Raw genomic sequence first — 21,182 nt, 5'->3', positions numbered from 1 at the left:
ATAAAAAGAAGCAAATTGAAGAAACAATATTTTTGTAACTTGAAAACACATATTCATGAAACCACACCAAAATATTCACAATTAAAGCTTGAAGTTGTAAAAATAAATGCTAAGCATAGACATCATTCTCCATTAATTGACGTTTAACTGATTTTCTAGAATGGGGGCTCTGCATTCATCGCGCTTGATAGACCAACAGTAGTCTGCAAGCATGGTGGTATCCCAACGACCTTGATAGCGAAGTTCAATGTTGCTGATGTCTTGATGGAAGCGCTCCCTTTGTTCGTCGCTCACAACACCTAGATTTTCATGAAAACGGACAAGATGGCTGTGCAAATAATGTAATTTAATGCTTATATTTTCACCCAGTTGATGAAAACGTATGAGTAATGTTTCAACAAGCTTTTTGTAGTTGCGCGCCTTTATTTCCCCCCCCCCCCCCAAAAAAAAAATATTACATTCGTACATGCACTCCAGGCACCCAACTCTGCAGGATTCATGAAATGACAGAAATTTGCGTCATTCATTAAATTTCGAATCTGGGTTCCATAAAAAATCCCACCTTTTAATTTTTCTATAATTAGACGTGGAAAGAGAGAGGAGAGAGGGGGGAAACCAGTTCACTGCGCACAGGCCAATCTTTTTTATTCAGTGCTCTTTTCTTGTTCTGCTATTCCACAAAGACAAGATGCAAGGACATTCTGTGTAGCCATCTTGTAGGCCGAGAAGAAACCTAATCATTTCTAAATCGATGGTGCTGTCTGTATGAACTCTTTTCCAGAACAAATTTGATTTCATCACATTTTTCTTAGATAGTTGTTGAATTGCGTACAAGATCGCAAATAAAAACGCATTTCAAACTTTTTGTGAAACTGTCAATAAAAAAGGCGCCAATCTTGAGAATAATAGTTTTCCACACCAAGCTGCCGCAGCAGGTCGGTAACATCATTGCAATATACGATCTTGTTTCCCTGGGTGAAATATGGCAAGAATTCAATATGCCGTCATCTGTAGAAGATTATGACAGTTCTAGACTGAAGTAGATTTTTTTCTTTAAATCTTGAAGCTTAACGTTCAGAAGATTCTTTGGAAAGGTTGAGTTCTCTAGCCAGATCATTAAATCCTCCTTGAGAAAAAAATCTGTGGTAGTGAGGAAAACTGACATCTGAACCATTGGCTTCACTATTGTCAGTTGACAAAACAGACGCTTGGTCTTTTTCAGAACCAGGCAATTTCAATTCGGAACAGGAATTTCGTTACACTGTGGAATTGGCCTAAGTACAGACTTGAGGTTTGGATAAACAAACGAATTCCTATTCTTCCTGTTGATTACCATTGTTTTAACTGCGCAGAATTAGCAGTCATCGAAATATTTTTCGGTTCACGCCAGACCATTGAAATACCAGAACGGAGTGCCTTTCTATCCTTTTTTCGTCCACTGTCAAAGATGCTCAGCACATTGCTTGCATACAATATGGGTTGCCACTGCCTTATCTTGATCACCCAACATTACTTTGAAGTCAGAAAAATAAGCACACTTCACAAATTCATTGATCACTTTTCTGTTGGATTGCTACGCATATTCCCCGCAAATATAGCAAAACACATTTGCATTGTGTATACAACGTTGCCTTGGAGATAATGTAGAGATGCTAAATTTTTGCTCCAAAAATCTGCAACGAAAATAAAATTATGTAGCTTTATTTCTTGTCTGACTTATAAATAAATTACTAACAAGAAAATAAACCTTACTTTAACTCAGAAATCACCAAAAACATGCCGAAATCGGTAGGCCTATTTACCATTCAGTGTCCATTTCTTAGAAACTTCATACCTCATTGTATAGAAAAATTTGACTTTGACTTCTGGTCAGCAATCATAGCGATAACAGACGTTGTACTTTCGACGCAATTATTGCGTATACTGTAAGGAAATATAACAATATAAATGTATATTACGAATATTAATGTGTTACAATTTGTTTGTGTGTCCAGATTACTATAGAACGGAATTTCAAAGTTCAAAACTGTATCATAAAATTAAGTATAACTTGTTTTGATGTTTTAGAATAAATGGAAAAATGTATTTAAATATTCTGTAAGATTTTTAAAATGCAAGAATTGAAATTATGTTTCGAATTTTTTGGCTGAGTGTTGATAATTAGAATTATTCACACTACTATTCTCATTTTGAGTGTTATTTTCGCAACGTTTTGTTCGATGTAATCATTATCATGTGTACGAGCTTGTCAAACTCAAGGATCTTTCTGGAAGACTCGGAATTTACAGGGAATTTCTAACGGAACCCTTTATTTAACCCACGGTTGTAACATGCTTAAACCTCGAGATGAGAGTAACTTGCGGGCAAGGATCCGTGACGTAGTAGATAAAGTCCTTTAATAAAATTCAAATGTAACACTCTCCTGGCACTTGAAGGTTCAATATTCAGTGCGGGCGATACTCAAAATGCAATTGCGAGTTACTTAAGACCTCTACCCATAGAACATGAACATGCGACTCCCGTGGATTAAATAAAGGGTTCTCTGCGCAATTCCTGGGGTCGGCAGAAACATGCATGAGTTTGACAAGATACACCTGAAATTACATCGACCGAAATGTTGTGCGAATGATACTGAATATGAGAATATATATAATATAGAATCCAATCGGTATATTAAATTGAAATTCGATTTTTAATTACAATAAAATCTTTCCCTAAAGTCCTTAATAGATTCTTCCTTCTTTTCCTCAAACCCCAGACAAATGGAGTAAAGTAACTAACGTAATATAAACAATTGAGCCTGTAGATGTTTCTCCGTATGTGCATGTATCAAAGTTTTATCAAGGTGAATATACATGTATTTTTACCTCCGTTGTAGATGTGTTTTACGTAAGGAACAGAAAACAAGTCTCGACTCACGTTTTTGTGCTGTAACAACATTTATTACCGGGTACTTTCCTGACCTCTGTCCGCTTGAACGTTCTCCACGTCTCTAACGTGATCGTAACGGCCGATCTGTGTACACGTTGTTTTTATAGTCTTTTTCTTTGTACACGGATCGGCATTTGCATACGCGCGTTCGAGCTCTGCTACACCGAAGTTGCCCTGAATTTAATGAAGATGACTACCATGTACTTTTTTCGCTCATAACACAATAATACTTGCTTTGCTTGCACTACCCCGTCCTCCTGTTTGTCCTTCTGGAATATTGGGAACAATCTCTGAATTAGCGTCTTATACATATGGTTTTAAACTCATTAAAGCCGGATATTCGTAAGTAACGTTTGAAGTAGGTTCTATCATCATAGGCTACTTAAAACTAGAGGCATGTATACATTAAATAGAAAGAAGTTAACATGAATATTCAGCACAAAGATGGTACATAGAGATTTAGGGTTACATCAATTTTATAATTCTTTATATATGATATGAATTTCATCAAAATTAAATATATTTGAAGTTTAGTCTTTTTAGGAATGCGATTAGTGATTCAGCAACATTTTCCGTACATTTTAAATAAAGAGAAACTTTTAGATTTTACGTAGATTCTATAACCTTTCTATCTATAAGAAACACTCAAACATCGCACAAATATACATGTTGATATATATATATATATATACTCCTATAAATTTGTCTTTTGTGTATTGATATTCATATTCAACCCCCTTTTTTCTATTTAGTTTTTAAAAAGAAAATACAACTTTCTAATTGCATTCATCTGCAAAAGATCTAAGTAATTTGCATATTCTTTTAAACATTCACTTTAATTAAGTTCCCATTTGATTTTTCGTTTTTCTTATGGTATAAAAAATCTTTAGATAACTATTACGTATATTTATATTCATGCAGATATTCTACATAATATATACTTGCATAATATTTTCAAACGAATTTTTCGTAACAAACCCCTTTATGAGGTTTTAGTCTACAGACATGAAACTTCATATGTGTAGTATTCGAACCCATGCGAAACTTTATATTTGATTTTTATTCGGGGAAAATCGGTGCAAAAGTGTGAACATTAAAAAAGTGGAATTTGCCAGGTGGAGGTCGAATGGCAGCATTACGAATATGTATGCGTAACTTAATAGCTATTGGTTCACGTTTTAATTTTTAGACTTGCAACTAACATGTTTTCATAGCTTAGGCATACACTTTTAAATGCCCATAAAACCAACATTTATTATAAGGAAGAAAAGTTTCATACACCAAATAACGTGAACAAATATAGAAACCAGCTAATTATCCAAAGTGTTCAAATTATTAGCCATTGTGGTCCATGAGCAGCTGAGAACGCTCACTGATTGAATCGAAAACGTTCCTAATCAGTTCAATTTGTATGTTGACACATCTTCTTTCAATGGTTGCTTTTAACAGTCATTGTAGCTTGTTTTGTGATGTCAATCCTGTGTTTAATATACCCCACATCACCCCCCCCAAAAGAGAAAAAGGGAGGGGGCTCAAATTCGGTGAACGTGGACAGTACTCGATACTTCCTCTTCGCCCTAACTATCTGTTTCGTAGGTGACTATCAAGATATGCTCATGTCATGATGATAGTGGGGAAGTACTCCATACTGCTGGAAGTGACATTCTTTATTGCTAAACATTTATTGAGAACGTGATACTCATGTAGCAAGTTGAGATAATTTAAATAGTGTATACATTTTATTGGAACACTCTGTACTTCGAAGATGGTTTAACAAGAGACAGCTCTTAGTTTAGGAAATAACGATCCATTATTTCAGTGAATAAATCTTAAGTCAAAACTCGTCGTCGTTTTTCGTAAATATTCAGTATTTCTGAGAAAGAATTATACATTACTATTAAGACGAACAAGACAAACATTTAGGATCCATTCAGTTATGCAACCATATAGTAGTCAAAGTCACAGTTATGGAAACTATACAATGACGAAATGCTTCTCTATGAAAAACGGAATCTATTCAATCAATAAGCCCATAATAAATTTGGCAAGCGAATCGCTGCTTCTCAATGGGCGGGAGGGGGTCACGAAAGAGATTAAAGATGTCCTTGAAAGGATTTTTATCTCATGCAGAATCAAGCATCATTCGCAGACAAAGAAGACGCGGAATGGGACGAAATCGACGAGAAAACTGCTTTTCCTAAGCAAAACGCAAAAGAAGAGAAGAACGGGTTATTCCCTGATCTCTAGCCAATAACAGATCGGGAAGAAGATTATCCACAGAACTTTTTCGCTAAGCACAATTACATATATATATATATATATATATATATATATATATATATATATATATATATATATATGTCTGCATATACATTGTTTATATATATATATATATGTGTGTGCGTGTGTGTCTGTATATGGATGTGTAGAAATGTACATATGTATGTGTATGTATGCGTATTTCCGCGTGCGTTAACGTATGTATAAATTCTTAACTACCTAAAAACAACCCATTGTCAACTGAAATGAACAAGTCGACTTATAGCGACTGCGACAATTTTAAATGGAACCCTGTACTCGTCAAACACATGACATCTACACTAACCCTTTCCCCCTCTCTCTCTCTCTCTTCCTCTCTTTCTCTCTCCCCCTCTTTCTCTCTCTCATCTACTTAATATACCTTGCTGAACAAGCAAAAGGCAGTCAAAATTTAAAACCTAAAAATTGAAACTCTTCACCTCCCTCTCTCCTTACTCCCCTCTATTTTTCTTTATCATCCTTTCTCCACCTCCACCTCCCTATATCCGTATATCTCCACCCACGCCTACCTGAATCTGCTACTCCCACACATACAATACAATCTAATGTATTTTAACCTTCCAAACTGAAATATTGTCGATACCCGTCTCCCTTCCCCCTTATTATCTCCAACCCCAACCCCTCTTTTTTTCGTATTTCTTCTAAAACACTTCTTCCACATACTAACAACCATTTCTGTAAGTCTGACGAGGCTGTTGGATCGTAAACATGGTCCAACATCCGAAACATATGTAACCAAACAGATAAAACGGTAATAAAAAAATATAACACATATTTGCTCTGCAATAGTATTGAGCACTCTCTTCAGGTTTTTACTAATTACCAGTTTTACCAAATATATATATATATATGCATATATACATATATATAGATATATATAAATATATTTATATAGCACACACACATATATATATATATATATATATATATATATATATATACAAGCAAAAGTACCCGTCGTTGACTGGGTTCAAAAACAGCCTACAGAAAATGGACTCTGATTTATGAATGAAAGTATGATAGCTTATGAAAACGAAGGGTTGTAAATTTGGGTTGAATTTGAGGGTATCAAAACTAAAGCAAAATATGATGAAAGTAAAAATAAAATAGATAAACCCCATAATTTATTATACCATACCTGTTCACACTGAAACACTTATCACAATATTCTGTGGATCTATATTAAAACATCTTGTTAAACTTTGTGACATATTTCTATTCTATGGAGGTCAGGTGCGAATGAACACCCCATAATTTTATCATACCATATTTCTTCAAACTGAAACATAATTATCAAAGTATACTTACGCAGATAGATATGAAAAGTTTTTATTAAAGTATGTGCCTATTTTCATTCTATGGAGCCCAGGCGCGGAGGTATACCCCACAATTTTATTATACCATCCCTATTTAAGTTAAAACATACTTACCAAAGTATTCTTATGTACATCTATATCAAAAACACTTGTAAACTTTTTTTTTCCATACTTTGTGGATCAGGCGCGAACGCAGACCCCACAATTTTAATGAACCACCGTTCTGCCAGATCGAACATACCCATTCCTGTGTCTCGCTACATCTATCATTTTATGTAATCGAGTTTTTTTTAAAATAGTCAACTATATAGGAGCCTATTCGCGACCACACACACACACACACGCGCACGCAAGCACACACACATTCAGCTTTATATTCTAGAAGATATATATATATATATATATATATATATATCTTTGTTTGTTTAATGCATAAAAATCTGAGAGAAATAGGCAAACTACGTAGAAAAACAAATACTTTAACACGGATTCATGATTCTTTAGATTTCATATTTCGTTTTAGCTATAAAAAAAACTTTGTCAAGAATAACAGTTTTGAACAGAGTCGGATAAGATATACAGAAAGTTGCAAATACCAGTAACAGCACACTCACAAACAACGGTAGGAGACCGTAAATAAGTGTAATAAGGTTAAGAGAGAGTGAGGTGGTAAAAGATAGACGTTTTGGTAGTTAAGATGATTGTGAAATAAATTATGAAAAAAGTAGAAAAACGTAAACAGCATACATATAATTGAGATAAAGTAAAAAGCTATCTTAGTCATGAGTGTAAGTACAGAGTTTGTAATCGTATTTAACTTTTCTTACTTATGTGTTTTTTTCTCATATATACCCATATATGTGTGTGTATGTGTGTGTGTGTGTGTGTGCGTGCGTGTGTGTGTAAAAGTGATCTTGCCTGTGTGCAGAAAAAATCTCTAACAAACCCCTCCGATAATTTTGGATTTACATACTTGAGACTTGATACATAGGGGATTTGATCTGATGAAAGAAATTTGATTTAGTCTTTGGCCGGTAAAATAGCTGCTAAGAAGTTAAAATCTAAAAAAAAGTTGGAACGCAAGTCGACTTAATGTGCTTCTGTATGCGGACACAAATATAAATTTATGCGTAAAAGTCAGCTAAATTCTAATGTTTTCTTTTCAATATGACAATAGTTCAAACGTTGACGAATAAGGCTAGAATGCTAAATGTTCTGGTTTCGATTCTAGCTGATGGCTCCCAGAACATTTACTTATTTTTTTTTTACTTTTGAAATGACAACTGTATGTAATGGCTTTATAATACGTAAGAAAACTTAATAAATTCAAATATATTTAATAATAACGACAATAATAATAATATATAATATTCTAAAATACATAACCTGTGACATATATGCACAGATATTATTATTGTATAATAAAAAATAAAAACGTCTTCTTATTTATTATTTATTATTATTTCTTTACTGATCACTTATAAAAGTAAGATAACTTATTATTCTGCCATTTCATTTTCATATATATTTGTGTACAGTAAAAATAGAATATTTTAAAAACAAATCACACGACCTTCAGTTCTAAATCTAAAACTTCCTTTCGTTGTCTTTTTGCAATATGAATATATAAATGAAAAGAAAACTTTTCGCGTTAGTTGTCAATAGCCACAAATCGAAACATTGCCATGCAGTATAGCAGAGCCGCTATATATATATATATATATATATATATATATATATATATATATATATATATATATATATATATATATATATATATTGGTTTTAAGTGAGCATTTTCAGGCGTAAACTTTTTAGCAGCTTCGAACGTATTTTCGTTTAAAATTAATGTTCATCCGTGCACTTTTCGTTTTTCTATTTCGCATTCATTCCCCCCTCTCTCTCTTTCTTTCTCTTTCCCTTTCTCTCTCTCTCTCTCTATATATATATATATATATATATATATATACATATATATATATATATATATATATATATATATACATATATATATATATATATATATATATATATCCATCTCCTACTTTTTCTTTCTCTGGAGTCATTTTATTTTGCTAATATGAACAGATTGGATAAATTTGACACTCGAAAGAAATGATTAAATCTTAAGTTTTATTTTCGTTAGAAATATTCAATTATTCGTGCTGCACTTTATTTTCGATTATAAATTAACTTGCCTTCGCCAATTTTTGCCTAATGCGATCTTTTATGGCCGTCTAGATTGGAAGATGGTTCGAAAACTGTCTTTTTTGAAATTATCTTCACTCGGTGAATGCTTTGCTACGATGAGCAAAATCAACGCAAATCTGTAGAAACACTATATATATATATATATATATATATATATATATATATATATATATATATATATATATATATATATATATATATAAATGTCACTTCATGTGTGTGTCCAGTCCTCATAGGTTCCAAAACGGCTGAGCCTATCTTTTGCAAATATTACACAAAGCTAATTTATACGTTTGGTAGTATTCTTAGATATGTTTTGTACAGAAATTCGCCCGATAAGTATTGAAACTCGAAAGAAATCCGTCTTTCTTTTCTCATAAATAAAAGGAAGATTTTTTACAGGGGAATATTTTACGTTACACCGACCAAGGGAAATAATAAAATTTCAGCAAATCGTTTTCGACAATCGAAAAAATTCGATCTTTAAAAGAGTATTCGACTACAGATAAAATGATCCCCCCTGTTCAAGCCCGGGTGTACGTCACCATTTTATTTGAATTTTTTAACAATGAGTTCAATTCACGATAAAAGAAGGGGTACTACTTAAAATCGCCGGAGATGATTTATCGTTAGCATATTTTCAAACAAGACAATAATCAGATGTAACTTTTACAGGGCATTCATCGTCAAGCTCAAATATCAGTTGACGTGATATTGTAAACGAACATAGACGGAACTTGATGAACAACATTATTGTTATTATTATTTTTTTTTCTTTTGCAAGTAGTCCACAGGTAAATTATTCCTCATAATATATAATAATGAATAGAGGATTGATTCTATAATAATACATACGAAATCTGCATAAATTAAAGCATCATGTTTTAGCGTATTGTATGATATATATATATATATATATATATATATATATATATATATATATATATATATATCGAACAATGACTCTTTTCAGTCTAAGAGACAATGGACACGCCCGTACGGATAGCTGCGCGTGTAAAGCATAGGTTGCGCAATCTCCAACTACACCTCTCCTGAATCGGCACTGCTTAGGTTCAGTGGCAAGGAAAGACCCAAAATTGATTGGAAACAATGCTGAGATAAGCAGAGATCACATATATCACCTGGAATTCCCAAATGGTCACTCATTTTAGTCTTGACCAGGCTCAGAGTTACTTAACGTCAGTGTTCTGAAAGGAGCCAGTGTGTCGACGTGATTATGCCGTATACTATTATTAATAAGCAATACATATATTAGTCCTCGCGCGAAAGCGCAGGACACAAAATGTTTTAAATAATAATAATAATAATAGAATAACAATAACAAAGTCTTTCGCTAGCGATGACTATTATTATTTTTTTTTTTATTACATTTTCACCCCAAACAAGGCACATTGCCACTTTGGTGTAGGGGGCTACTATCAGGGGAAACATCTACTGGGGTACTATGTAGGGATTAGGGCAGCGAGATGTTGGTTCACGTTGCACTTGAACTTATGCATGTCAGTACAGTTTGGGAAGCAGGGACCTGGAATGGAATTCCAAAGTTTAGCGATTCTGGGGAAGAAACTACTGGAGTAGAAAGATCTTTTACATCTAGGGATCTCTACAGTGTGAGGGTGGGATTTTGCAGCTTGTCGGGTCTGTCGAGGGTGTTCACGTCGTGGGGGCACAAGTGCTTGCAGTTCTTCAGAGCATTCACCATTATAATACTTGTAGAACAGGCAGAGGGATGCAACGTTTCGACGATGGGACAGAGGCTGAAGTTTAGATGCCAGTTTAGGGCCTATCAGATTTGCGACTCTCTTTTGAACCCTGTCAAGGAGCGAGAGACTAGTAGCCGATGCACCGGCCCAAATATGACAGCAATACTCCATACATGGGCGAATAGTGGCCTTATAGAGGTACAGGATACTTTCGGGTGTTAGAAGTTTTCTAACACGGTAGAGAGAGCCCACCTTCCTCGCAGCGGCCCTGGCAATGCCCTCGATGTAATTGTTCCAGCTCATGTTTCCTGTGAACGTTAGGCCAAGGAGCTTGAAAGACGTACTCTCAGCTAAAGAGTTGTTAGCCATTGCTATAGGTGGTAGAGAAGGTTTCTTGTAATTATTGAATTAAACCAGTTTTGTCTTGGTGGCATTGAACGTTACCATCCATTTTTGTCCCCATTCCACTACTGATTTGAGGTCATCCTCTAGTGTTTCTGCCATTACTTTAAATATATGTTCATTTGTTTTCCTGTCGTGCCTGCTATAGAGTGTGGTGTCATCAGCATATATACCCATCTCAGAGGCAATTTTGTCGGGGAGGTCATTTATGAATATCAGGAACAGCAGAGGACCAAGGATAGATCCTTGGGGCACTCCGGCATTTATATTATATTGTTTAGACGTACGACCGTCGAGGACAACCTGGATTTTTCTCTTATCTAAGAAGGATTTAATTATGTTAAGTATTCTACCAGTGATACCGTAAGATCTAATCTTCCTGAGGAGACCCTCATGCCATAGCCTGTCAAAAGTCTTAGATATATCTAGAGCTACCGCTCTGCCCTCTCCCGCTTTGTCCAGTGAATGGTATATGCGTTTAGAGATTACAGTGAGGATGTCTGCCGTGGAACGGGCTTGTCTAAATCCATATTGATGGTCGGTCAGAAGTTTAGCATCTGTAAGGTGCTGGACTAGAGCATGGTTAATTAAGGTCTCAAAATATTTTGGCAAAAAGTGGAAGGAGGCTAATAGGGCGATAATTTAATGGGTCAGTTCTTTCGCCAGAATTCTTGAATACTGGTACCACAGAAGCAGTTTTCCAACAGCTCGGAAAGCAAGATTCATTAAGGCATTTGTTGTAGAGTTTGGAGAGAACTGGAGCTACTTCGGCTGAGCACTTTTTTAATAGCACAGCTGGGATGAGGTCGGGTCCACATGCTTTGGAAGTGTCAAGGTTTTTTATGATAGCATGCACCTGAGCAGGGGTGATTTCCAGATCGTCTAGCTTGGCGTCTGTCCGCATAGGAAAGTCAGGTAGGGGGTGGTTTAGAGGGTCCAGTGTAGAGTTGGAGGCAAACCGACTGGTAAGCATGTTAGCCTCCTCGGTTGCTGAGCAAAGAACCTCGTGATTGTTGGTTAGTGGGGGAATTGTTGATTGCCCATTATTTACTACACTGTTGTAGATTTTCCAGAAGTCACGAGTTCCTAATTTTTGTGCTTCGATGCGTTTTTTAGTGGTTTCCGTAAATTCCCTCTTAGCTGTCGCTATTTCTTTCTTAACGTTACTTCTAGCTTCTATGTACTTTTGTCTGTTTGAACTGGACTTATGTCGGTTAAACCTGCGGAATGCATGCTGCCTTTGAGCAATGGCAGTTGCGCAAGCTGAAGTAAACCATTGGGGAGAGTGGGGCTTGCTATAGAATTTCCGCATGGGAACATGCGCTTCGATTGCAGTTTTGAACCATTCAGTGGTCTCAGTTGCACACTGTTCAGCAGGAAGAGAAAAAATATTTCCCCATGGGGCGTCTCTGATAAGATCTCTGATAGCTTCCCAGTCAGCCTTTTTATAATATCTCGTTGTTTTGAGCACTGGCTCTTCAGTTTTGGGTCTAGAGTTTAGGGCGATTTCAACCATTATTACCGCATGATCAGCGTTCCCAAGTGAGCTGTCGGCTTTCGTTACACAATCATCAGGAACTGTGGTCAAAAACAGATCTAATAGTGATGCGTGTTGTTCTTCCTGATCAGGGAAGCGGGTTGGAAAAGTAACAATTTGCGATAGGGAGTGAGATCCAGAGAAGCTATGAGTTGCGCTGCCTGCTGCATCTGTATAAGTAGAGAATCCAAGCCAGTTTTTGTGATGGACATTAAAGTCACCAAATACATGTATTTGGGCGCTAGTGTCGAAGGAGAGTGCTGTGTCTATGATGTCAGATACTTTGTTTATTATGGTGCAGTCTTGGGTCGAGGGAGAGCGGTAGAGAAAGTAAAAGTAGCTAATGTTGTGTTGCATGATTAGTCTAAAGCACATAAAGGCTTGATCATCCGTTTCTAGGTTTGTTTCTCTAGTCAAGGGAAGGGTATTACGAATGTAAACTCCAAGTCCGTGCATATGTCTGTCAGAGTCCTTACGGCAGAGTGGGAGATATCCAGGCATGTTAAAGTAGTTAGAGGGGATGGAGGAGTGTAGGTTAGTCTCACTTAGTGCTAAGATATCCGGGGTATTTGTTAGGAGAAATGCTTCACATCAGCTAAATTAGTTCTAAGCCCACGGATATTTGTGAATGCAAGCCTCAAGGGAGGAAGCAAGTTGGATTTGTTTGACCCTAAGCCTGGTTTAAGCTTATTTTTAGATTGTACTGTCATCATGTTTTTTAACGAGTTTCAGTTGGGTTAGGGGAAGCCGAACAGGAGGTTATGCAGAATATCACACATGCATCACAAGTAGACCATCAGCTGACCCTCCATCAACTAGGACTGTGGCCTCAGGAAAGCCCACCGGGGATGAGTGCAGGGTCCCTTTCCATGCGCGCCATGGCACTGCAAACATCCCGATATTATTCAACTGTTGATGGAGCAGCCGCTCTAAGCGCTACCAAAGAGTTAGGGCTCCTGTACTATCAGTCGGAAACAGCAGCCAGTAACTGTCAATCCGATACCCTCAACCCATCAGAGGAAGGTCAACCCAATCTAATTGCTCAGGCATATGTGGTACTCAAGCATTCTCAAGTGCTCAGCTTTAGGGCTGGGGTGTGTCGGGAGTGGGGAAACGGCGTTCATTGCCCTAGACAAGAAACAAGATCTACCAATGGGTGTTTCTGTCGAATCACTGTGATAGTATCTCTGCGCCTGACTAATAGGCAAAGAAGGAGTATGGAAGCCGGGCGATAGGCAGGACCTATCTACTCCTTAAGCAATTTAGGTATTGCAAACCGGTAATTTGTTTGAGTCACCAGCTCTAGGAAGGTTGTCATCCAAGACTGAAGAGGCCTCCCTCCTCTTTGGTTTAGTTTCAGAGTTTTCCTTCTCCTAGACGGATGATCTGGAAAGATCTACTGGGTCCGTCACCACTGAGAGGGTTTGCTCCGCGCCTGGGTTCTAATCCAGGTATTTCTGCGACCCCGCGTGGTTAGTTAATGTTATTGGGTTAGTTTGTAGAGGTTATATCTGCTAAATTGTTACACTCCTCAAAGTTGATTAGGGATATTGTTATTTCATTGTTACTGGATAAAGGGGTTGAGTAGAGCTCATGCAGTGTAAGCAACTATGATTGTAAGGAGGCTTGTTAGGAGATAATGTGGTTTGAGGCTTTCACTTTTGTTTATATATATTTTTATCATTTTTTTCCTTTTTTATTTTTATTTTTATTTATTTTTTTTTTATCCATGTGAGCTTGGGTCTAGTATAATATTAAAGTGTGAGTAGGTGTTAAGAATTGAACTACGAGTTGTGCCAAAACTATATTTTAGATGATAGCAGGGCATGAGATGCAAGTGCAATATAGTACGGGTAAAACAGTAAGTTTTGAGTCATGTGTAATTTGGTAAATAGATATCTTGAGCGTAACCAGTTATACACTCCTTTTGAAATTTTCATCTATATTTTTTTCGTTATCTACTGAATATTTTTGATGAAACCTATATGAAATATATTCCTTATTAAATCGTAAAGATTTTCTATTCTGAAAGAATTTTTTAAAAAATTAATCTAAAAAAGTTATTTTAAAGTTTTTGTTAAAAAAATTCAGATTCTATTATTATTCAGACATGTATGACAAAGAGAGAGTTGCAAAAAAGAGTTGTGGAGTGAGGAGAATTACAAACTGAAACAGAGAGAATATTCAGACCTGTAATAATACAAAGAGGGGGTTGCAAAAATTAGTTGTGGTGTGAGGAGAAATACAATCTGAAATAGAGAGTAGGAGAGTTTATATAAATGCATACAAAATCACATTCATCTTTTTTTAATCCAAATTAATAAATTAAATAATATATAATCTTAAAAAGATAGGATACAAGTTAGAAAAGCATTTCATCCAAGGCATGAAAATTGTTAAACAAAATGTTTTTACTAAAGGCTTTAAAAATAAAGGTACAAGATTCAATTTGAAATTTATTTATCTTCAAAGTGCATTTTTATACATTTTACAAAGTAAGGTATAAAATTTGCATACCTTACATTGTATAATTTATAAAAGTACACTTTGAAGCTAAATGAATTTCAAATTGAATCTTGTACCTTTATTTTTAAAGCCTATAGTAAAAAAAATTTGTTTAACAATTTTCATGCCTTGGATGAAATGTTTTCTAACTTGTGTGTATATATATATATATATATATATATATATATATATATATATATATATATATATATATATATATATATATGATTGTCTGCATTTGGGGCAAGAGAAGGAAAATAAATATATAACAAATAAAATGAGACGACATCGTGGTTATGTCGATATAATCTCCTCATCAGTACAATGAGGGAGTGGGTTGACATCAATCAATATGCAGTATTGGGGTATTAGATTTAGCGTCGAATCCATAGAAAACAGGAAAAACAACGATTAACAATCATTTAATGCGTGTGTGACTGTGTGCGCGCGCTGGTACATTGAAAAATATTACATTAGAATAGCAAAACCAACGCAAATCTGTAGAAACACTTTGGATTTATTACACGCTTTTACAAGAAAATGATTTGATCATTCGTTTCTTTTTTTTTCTATTTTGACAGTTTTCGAGAAACAGTGTTTGGTATCTATTGAATCTAAATCCGATTACATATAAAACTATGGTATCTGTTTACTTTGAATGTAGATGGCGTGTGGCCTAAGTAGCCATCCATAACTAATATCTGGCTCCAGACGAATGTTGCTGCCGTATGAGTTAGTCTCTCACTCAAATAGTCTTATCACAAAACACATGAAACAATTTTAAAGCCTTGATCTTGATCTTGCGTCGGATGAAGGCATCATCCTCGTTGGCTGATATCAAATGTTATGATTCGGAATGGTACGATATAAATATATACATGTGCAGACATACGAATTACATACACAGGCAGACACTAACACTCACGTATGTGTGAATAAAACTTTCTAGACATACATACATATATACATATATATATATATATTATATTTTATACCATATATTATGTCATATATTATATATATTATATATTACATATTATGTATATATATATATATATATATATATATATATATATAATATTGGATTATATATATATATACACAATATGTGATTATATATACATATATATATATATATATATATATCAGTGTGGGTGTACACTTGCTACATCTAGACACACTGACGAGTCGTAATACGACGAAACATATATATGTGTGTTATTTATTAAGCTATTTTAATGTAAATCCTTGCAGGCATTATATTCCTAAACAATCCATGATTTAGTCGCGAATTGAATATAAAGCAAAAAATATTACAAAATAAAAAATGAGATTCGTACAATACGTTTTTCCTATTGATATTCTTTTGCTTCTTTCCAACCACGTGGGCTGAATAATCGCCTCTTTAGTAATTGGCAAACTGGTATGTCCTGCGAAGGAGATACATTTACTTGAAGTAGATCAGTGGTTTTGTTAACAGTATACAAGTAATAATCTGATGAATTGCTTTAAAGAACAGGTGTTCGTAGCTGGAGTTAGTATATCCTTAAGCATAAGGTTTCCGGTGTATCTTTTTACGTCTCTTCTAGGTGGCTCTACCAGTCGGCATTTATGGCTTAAACAGCCAATCATATTTTTGTGAGGAGGGGTCCGGATGTACTTATATTCATTACATAAAAATAATAGCATTAACAATATAAAACTAGCTTGATTTATAACACACCATATATTGGGGGGAAATAAATTTTCTAATATTATACACACACCCACCCACACACATACACACACACACACACACACACATATATATATATATATATATATATATATATATATATATATATATATATGGCGTCCCAAAATAATATATTTCAGTTAGAAACTCCTCTTTTTCATTTTGAGGAGCATTTTATGTTGATTCATAAAGCGTTATATATCTTGTGTTTTTAAATGTTTCATTGTTCATCGCTGGTGCGTTTGTTAAATGCATTTAATTGAATGGCCACTGTTGTCATGTTATAATAGAAATATGGCTTCCAAATTATACAAATATGTCGACGGGTGTGTTCACGTGTAAAGCTGATGTGATGTTGGTGACTGTAAAGATGGAAGGCAGTTCACTGCTTCGTTCGATGCGCCTCATCCGACCAAATGAAGCCTGCAAAAGAAAAAAAAATCGGTATATATGTCATTTACCAAAACATTATATATATATATATATATATATATATATATATATATATATATATATATATATATATATATATATACAATAGCAGGGCTACCCGGTGTTGCCAGGGGCCATGAAAAAAAAAGAAAGTATATCATCTTCATATTAAAACTTCTATCTCTCTACTTGACTCAATCAGTCTTACTATCTGTCACTTTCACCCTTTTAATGTTGTTTTCATGCACCTTTAACTACTCATCTTTAATATTCGCCCACTCCTTTTCAGACTTAATTGATCCCCAGAGAATGTATATATATATATATATATATATATATATATATATATATATATATATATATATATTATTTTAATTTACATTTTAATCATCCGGCGTAAGGCCAATCAAGAATATACCAACTCAGCAGGTGTTTATTTTTACTTTTTAAATTCTTGGTTGGACATAAATTGCGTCTACCGATTATATGCAAATAACAAATTATGAAGTATTTTGAAAATAATTGTATTAATTTGTCATTTCTTGAACGTTATGAATTTTTTTTAGATATTGTATACATAGATTTGTACTCACCTAAAAAAAAAATTGTTAGCCTTGAAAATAATTATTATAATTAACAAAACAGACTAATTCGACTGTCAAATGTTTATTTGCAACTATCATTTTTTTATTATATTTTTCTTATAAAAAACGTTCCAATATTTTATATCAATTTATAGAGATGCTTTAGAGATAATATCATAACTTATATGTGATTTTACAAAAAATAAAACAAAAAATAAATACATATTTAAACATTTCATCATTTATTGCACAAATGCATCTTTCTTTTCAAGGACTCTCATCAGTCTGTTATCAACATCTAATGTTAAATTTGCAATTGTAGAGGCTGATATATTATTTGCACCAACCATAAATGTTTTCCAAAGGTCATGCTTGCTGTTAAATTGCCTCCCATTGCGATAAATTTCTCTTTGGAGAATGTTCCAGAGGTTCTTAGTGAGATTTAAGTCACAACTATTTGCGAGTCAGCCCATATACGTCTCTCCAAAAATAAAAAATAAACTTTTCCTTCAACTATGATTTTGTAAACTTTCATGCGTGACTTGGTGCGTTATCTTGCATAAAATCATAGATCTCCCCTTGGTTTTTTTATCCAGCTATTCAAAGAAGTGTTAATCTAAAAACTCACAGTAACTTTTGGAGTTCATTTTAAATGGATCCACTAGTTCATTGCAAATAATTTCAGTCCAACTCATGATTGATCCGCCACCTTGTTGATGTTTATCAAAAATGTTTCGAATCACGTTGGTTACAGACCTATCCTCGAGTCCATCCATCCGGCCCATCAAGTGTGATTCTTGACTCGTCAGTCAACAAAACTTTATTAAAATCTGTTTTCATGTATCTCTTTACCTACATTAACCTGTTATTTTTTGTTTCTTTTTTATGTTTCTTTTTCTGTTTCTTTGTTAAAATAGGCTTTTTGGTTTGATTTCTTACGTTAACAAACTTCCTTTAATGCGAAAATTTTGTTTCTCTTGACAAATTAGGAGCTCCAGATGCCTGCAATATGAAAGCACTTGATGCATTTGGGATTCGAATTACTTCTCTACAGATACGAGGCAGATCACGCTTAATTAATTTCCTGAATTCAGCCTGTTCTTTTTCTTCCTTTCTTGGTTTCATTCCCATTTGACGAATTTTCTGGATTTTTCGATCATCCCTATTTTAATTTTTCGAAATTTGTAAAGACGACTTTTATTTGCCAATTTCGTGAATTATATAGTTTTTTCATCCATTGTTAGTTCTTTTTTTTTGCGAGTCATTTTGCTAAATTCTACCACTTGCAAATAACCTCTTGACACTGCAAATTACAATGAATATTAAAAATGTGTAAGATCTTATCCGAAATAGAGAATCGAGATTTAAGTGTTTGGAATTTATTTGCCTTAATATTAGCTGCAAATTTTATCATAAAAACATAAAAACATCATTATTTTAAGAAATACTTGAAACTGTATTGCGTATCATCTTCAGACGCACTTTATACACATGCATTCACGCAGACGATTGTCAACAGCAGTTGTCAGTGGATAATAAACAAATATAAATGTTATAATGTGTTTATCTCGCAACATAAACATATATATTTTTTATTTCAAATATCTTTGTTTTGATTTTGTCGTGCGATCTAGTATCGTTTGATCAACATTGATATATCAAACATGTGCGTCTAAAAGTGATCCTACCAAGAATATGATCGGCTGTTTATAACATAAATATCGACTATTATGCCTGTTTGGTGGGGGACGTCGACGGGTATGCCGAAAGCGTCACGCTAACTATTATAATAGTTTCGACAACGAACACTATGACTATGAACACTCGTTCAATTAGGCAACTTATCAGATTATTACTAGAATACTATAGTCAAGGCCACTCAGCTACTTCAAACAAATACATCTCTTTTCAGAGGACATATCAGAGTGTATGCACTATCTATGCATAAGATAAATAAATACACACTTTAAAAATAAATTGATTTACTTGAGGAACATGTATATAGACTTAACATGTATATAAACTTAATATGTATATAGACTTAATACGTATATAGACTTAATATGTATATAGACTTAACATGTATATAGACTTAACATGTATATAGACTTAACATGTATATAAACTTAATATGTATATAGACTTAACATGTATATAAACTTAACATGTATATAGACTTAACATGTATATAGACTTAATATGTATACAAACTTATTATGTATATAGACTGAAGAAATTCTATGGCTATTTACAAACTTTCTTACTTGCTTTACTTTACGTATTTCCCATTATTAACGATAAGTTAGCATTTTGCCGCCATTAGCATCCAATGTATGTGCTACTAAAGTTTATTTTGGGTTTGAATGAAGATACAATAAAAAAAAAAGTTACTGTGATTATATTGATTGAAATCTCATCCTTCAGATAATAAAACTTCTGAATCTACTGCATCCCACTTTTTTATTTTCTTCTTTCCACCACATCAGTGTGTGCAAGCAAAACAACGTTTTCATTATTATCAAATTATAAACTATAAAAAATTCACCCGTTGGGTCATTCATTGAGCTCGGGTCAGATTGTTTGCATCAACGAAAAATAAGTTTGCAAAGTTAGATTTTTCTTTAATGGAAAAGGCATAAAGCCACTTGATGTAAACGGCGCAAAACTATTATATACATATGAAAAACGATTAATGTTTGATACATAGATTCCAACCATAAAACAGCAATTCTTATCACTTTGTCAGAAACATTAATCATAAAATGCGAAGATTGAGGGACAAAATCAGAGAAGTGAGCGTTACGTAGATATAAAATAATAAAAAATAACATATTTTTACTTATTATATTTTCCCCCGCACTCGGTTTCAGATGCGGATAAAATAATATTACTACTCCTGGTTATATTCCTTTTTTTTTCTTTTGTTAAGAATAAACTATTCCAATCATGTTAATCATTTTTATCACCTTTGACTGTTAATAACCAAAGAATGAGACGTGCAAGTGTGAGAGATAGATACCATATAAAATAAGGGTACTTATGCAGTATAGGAACCGCACTATCGTAAGAATTGTTCCAACGGTTTACGGAAAACTCTGGAATGTTCCGACCGAAAGTTCCGTAATTTTTTTTTTTTTCGCGCAGATGCTGGTCACTTATTTTCAATCAAAAAATATATTTCTGTCAGTTCGAAACTAAACCAATGAAAAATTATTTGAAAAATGAAAACAATATCTTGAATAATTATTGAGCAATTTTTACAAAACCTTTTTTGAAAGTGCAATTTTTTATTAAATTATAAACTATAAAAAAAACAATTCACCCGTTGGGTCATTCATTCCATATATAACGTTTATTTTAAGTTTCATGAATAAATATTTATTTTTTGAATAACAACAACTGATAACTAAAAACTTTTGATTTTTTTAATGATTTATTTTTATTATGGTTGAGGCGCCAGCGTTTTGGCATCTTCTGGCGTTTTCT

At 33.9% G+C, this 21,182-nt stretch overlaps 1 protein-coding gene across 2 annotated transcripts in view; it reads right to left on the bottom strand.

Moving 5' to 3' along the window:
• Positions 1-16,888: 16,888 nt before the first annotated feature.
• Positions 16,889-21,182, bottom strand: part of LOC145258252 (U24-ctenitoxin-Pn1a-like) — a 551,994-nt gene continuing 547,700 nt past the window's right edge. Inside the window, exon 6 of one of the 2 annotated variants that reach the window (XM_080116228.1) lies at positions 16,889-17,103. The gene's annotated coding sequence lies outside the window, so the exon portion shown is untranslated. The remainder of the gene's footprint in view (positions 17,104-21,182) is intronic. The other variant, XM_080116229.1, reaches the window with a different exon arrangement.

Source organism: Euprymna scolopes, chromosome 33 (assembly GCF_053919585.1).
Source record: "Euprymna scolopes isolate OS-2025 chromosome 33, ASM5391958v1, whole genome shotgun sequence".
NCBI classification, from domain to species: domain Eukaryota; kingdom Metazoa; phylum Mollusca; class Cephalopoda; order Sepiida; family Sepiolidae; genus Euprymna; species Euprymna scolopes.
Note: the sequence above shows the minus strand (reverse complement) of the source record. Positions and strands in the feature narration are given on the sequence as shown.